The sequence below is a fragment of the Lipotes vexillifer genome, unplaced genomic scaffold (assembly GCF_000442215.2).
Source record: "Lipotes vexillifer unplaced genomic scaffold, Lipotes_vexillifer_v1.1 scaffold330, whole genome shotgun sequence".
Classification (NCBI taxonomy): domain Eukaryota; kingdom Metazoa; phylum Chordata; class Mammalia; order Artiodactyla; family Lipotidae; genus Lipotes; species Lipotes vexillifer.
The window spans coordinates 1,039,309-1,043,940 of record NW_006775627.1 but is presented as its reverse complement, the minus strand read 5'-3'; positions in this window follow the sequence as shown (position 1 = coordinate 1,043,940).

Below are 4,632 nucleotides of genomic sequence, written 5' to 3'. Positions count from 1 at the left end.
TTGAAAATGACCCATGGTACTGGTCTATGTAGTAAGAAAATCAGGGAGTTACGACTGCTTTTTAGCACTCACCTCAACCATACTTTTCATAATACCTGTGAACAATCCTTATATGCCCATCTCTTTTCCTGCATCTTCATCTCTCATGTTATTCTATAGCCAACCCAAGCTCTATGCTATCTTTTCTCTCTACCCTTAAGCCATGTGGTTCTCACTGAGTGATTCCGTTCATGCCCCGCAGCCTCTGCATCTCCTGTGACAGTGTCTCCCCAAACCACCGGAAGCCTGGCTACCATGCTGAGCTTGAGTTATTCAAATCACTCTGTTTTTGATAAGAAGAAAAGCAACACAGTAATCAGGTGATAAAGTACTATTTAAAAGCAAAGCTCAAAATATCTGTGTATAATTTGGTTAACTACTTGATCAGATATGAAATGCAGGTCCGTATGGCAAACCAGACTTTTTCCCGTTATGTGCTTGGCTTGCAGATCTACTCTGTTAGTGATTTGTCTTTAATCTCTAAACTGTTTATTTCACTGATGTTTATGATATGATTTGGCTCACTGAAGCTTAAACCTTTGAGGGGTAAAAAATGCTATTATTTATTTTTTTATTTTTTATTTTTTTGCGGTACGTGGGCCTCTCACTGCCGTGGCCCCCCCCATCGCGGAGCACAGGCTCCAGACGCGCAGGCCCAGCAGCCACGGCCCACGGGCCCAGCCGCTCCGCGGCATGTGGGATCCTCCCGGACCGGGGCACGAACCTGCGTCCCCCGCATCAGCAGGCGGACCCCCAACCACTGCACCACCAGGGAAGCCCAAAATGCTATTATTTTTATATTTAGTTATAGCTGTCCACTTTCACACAGTGCATTTAGGAACAGGAAACATCCCCTTAAACACTATCCATTTATCGAACATAAAAGGAAAGACTTTAATTCCTTATAGTAGTTACTAAGGGCTACCACTTGTCAAATACATTTCTGCAGTTAAATAATAAAAGGCCAGAGTGTTTGAGTGAAAAGAGCACTAGTCTAAGCTAAGAAAGTGGCTACTTGAAATATTTATGCCTTACTTTTCCCACCAGTAAACTTTCTTCCTTGCATGGCTACTTAAGGATGAAAAATATATTTAAAACACCTCAGGAGAAAATTCAAGTCCATCAAAAGATTGAATAAATTCAAGTTACCCAGCAAAACCCTCCCAAAGGCCCATATGAAATTGGACTCATAAAGGGAGAATGGTTGAAATGTTTTTTTCTTCCTCTCCAAGAATGATTTCTTACGTTTCCAATTCAGTAACGATTCTTCTGTTTATTCTGTGCTCTTGATATTCAACAAAAAGTCATTTCAATCTTGGCAATATATTCACCGAAACCGAAAATGAACTGTTCATTTGGGTTTCATTCTCTCTGCAAATATTATAAAATTACATTTATTCTCTCTTCTATAAATTTAACACCAATATTTATAAAATTCTTGCAATACAGGCCACATTATATTCTCTTTTGTCCTATGAAATTCACCACAATTAAACTGAAATCTTACTATTTTCCATAGCACAGTATGTACCTTGCCTCAAGAGGAAAGAATAGACAGTTGTGATAGACAAAAACTGAGTAAGAAATTTCTACTTTGTAAACCCTTTTTCCTTCTGGTCCATCTGCTGTAGATTTGATGCAGGAGGGCGTTCTCATCATCAATCAGTGTCTCAATAAGTATTTCGTATGTTAATGGCCATTAAAGTCTAGTGAACTTAATGCTGAAAAAATATAAATACAAAGCTCTTCTATATGTAATATTAGTGTGTGGACATTTTAGTCTATCTAGCATACTTTTATTTAACACATGTCATGAATTGATAGAAAGCTTCTGTTTACAGAAATAGCATTCTTAAAATAGCTTACATATTGGCAGACATGTTGATCCAAAATGTGAAATGTTTGTGAAGGCCCATTAGCAAAGCCTGAATACCTCTTATGTGCAAGTGTCTGTACTCTAAAAGAAACCTACCTCTGACTTCAAAGAGACTATGTTAGACAAATAAGTACGTGCAAAATCACAGGCACTGCTGTTGGACGTGGGAACAGTTGAAGCACATCTCTTCTGTATTTGGAAGAAAAGGAGGAAAGGGAGAAAAGTTGTTGGCAAAGAGGGTAGTAATGATGATTGGTACTTGAGGAAAAGGTCCAAGACGTTTTATCAGTTGGAGGAATTTTTAACAAGGCTGAAAATGTGTTACCAGCTGTGGAACAGCTACCAGAGGAGAAAAATTGCAAGGTATCCTGTCTGATCCAATTCTCGTAACCCTGTTGTGATGGGTGAGAGGAGGAAGTGTGTGCAATATCTCCAGCTTTTCATTTGTTTTTTATTGAGACAAGCTCAGAAAACACAAACTGGAAGCTGGTGTTAAACAATAATTCTGTCCTCTGAGTAACAACCTGCATGTTGCCAGCATTATCAAACGTTATAAAGACAGCTATCTAAAAGCTGTGTACACCTTGTGTCTATATTCTAAAAACATTTTTGCAAGAACTTGTGCAACAGCATTGAGCATCTCCGGTGTGAAAGGCTTGTGGTAGGCACTAAAGATATAAATATGAATAATGTGGAGCCTTTATCTTTGAGATCCCAGTTTATTGGTATCTTTCTAGAAATGTAGACACATTAATACAGTATGATGTTATAAAGTGGATAGTAGAGTACTAAACAAAGACACCTGAAAGAGAGAAAGGAATGGCCTTTTCTCTCCATGTGCAAAGGATATGGAGATAGGTTTTAAAGGGAGGGCAATTTTGAGCTAAGTCTTAAAGGGGAGGCAAGAGTTGATTGATGGAGGAAATAAGAGTATAAGAAATCAGAGGACCATCTCACAGTTAATACTGGCCTGTGGACTGAGAATGGGCTTCTATTCCAGACTCTCCTATTTATAGCTAAAGATGTATGGGTCATTACAGATTAAAAGTTGCCCCTCAAATTGTTGCCTGGGAAACACTCTCCAACTATGTTATGACTGGTTCTTTTCCAGTATACAATTAATAACTATAACAAAGCTGACAATAGTATATTTAGGTTCAGAAGTTTCAGCATCATTTCTCTCTGGGATAGCAAGAAAGCAAGAGTTCCACTCCTGGACATTTGCTTTGCAGGCACTCTCCAAGCATAAGGAAAATTTAGTATGAATGCATCAATATTTTCCGAATTAGATGTTTTTACTTCAGGCTTTCCAATTTTTCTGCTGTTAAATTTCAACCGGAACTACATAATGCCCAGCTATAGATTTTTTTTTTTTTAATTCTCAAGGTCTTCTTCCAGTTTAAACATGTATCTCTTACCTCTAGTGCCCTTACCATTTTTTGTGAAAATACAATCTCTCTCCTCCAGGCAAGTAAAGTAATCTATCATAATGTAGGGCTCAGCAGCTGGGTCAGAAGTAGGGTTACTCTACTCACTGAGACCTTCTTGTGCCACCTCCAGTCACCCCTTCTTGTCCACTGCCACTAGGGAAGGCATGGGAGTAGATATGTGAATCTCTTTGCAGTACTTCAAAAGTGAATTTAGAAAAGCAGTGCAGTATGTAGTTGCTTAAAGAAAATGTTGAAAAGGAATCTGTTCATCAATCAAAAGAAATCACATCTTTAACAAAGCTGGTAGACAGGATGGCATCGTGTCCAATCCAGCCTAAGGGTGGAGTGTGGAGGCAGAGTTCAATTTCCTTCATATCTAAAGGCTTAAACTTAGAACAGTTGAAATTGTTTGAACAATATCCTTATTTGAAGAACCTAGGGGCAAGACGGGAATAAAGATGCAGACCTACTAGAGAATGGACTTGAGGATACGGGGAGGGGGAGGGGTAAGCTGGGACAAAGTGAGAGAGTGGCATGGACATATATACACTACCAAATGTAAAATAGATAGCTAGTGGGAAGCAGCCGCATAGCAGAGGGAGATCAGCTCGGTGCTTTGTGACCACCTAGAGGGTTGGGATAGGGATGGTGGGAGGGAGGGAGATACAAGAGGGAAGAGATATGGGGACATATGTATATATATAACTGATTCACTTTGTTATAAAGCAGAAACTAACACACCATTGTAAAGCAATTATACTCCAATAAAGATGTTAAAATATATATCCTTATTTTTAAATGCCTTTCTTACCATTAAGTTAGTATAATTAATTTTAATATAAAAGTTCTAATGTTATTAATTTTACATTGTATCAGTAACAGGAAACAGAACACTTGTAAAATACAGAAAAAGCCAAAGTCAAAAATCAAAACCACCTATTACCTAACGTCCAAAAGATAACTATTTTTTATGATTTTGATTCTACTTTTCTAATTATTTTATGCTTATAGATACTTAAAATATTGAGCTCTTAGTGTGTATATTGCTTTAAACTCACACATAGTCCCTTAATTCCTCTCCAGTCTTCTTCTATACATATTAGTTGTAATCAAGTTTCTTTATATTTCTGGGAAATTTCTTCACTAATTATTTTTTAAACATATGTATTGTTTTTACATAGTCAAAATACCGATTTCAATGGCTATCTGATTTTCTACTACATTGATAAATATATATTAAGTATATTTAGGTAATTTAAAGTTTTTTTTTTTTTTTTTTTTTTTTTT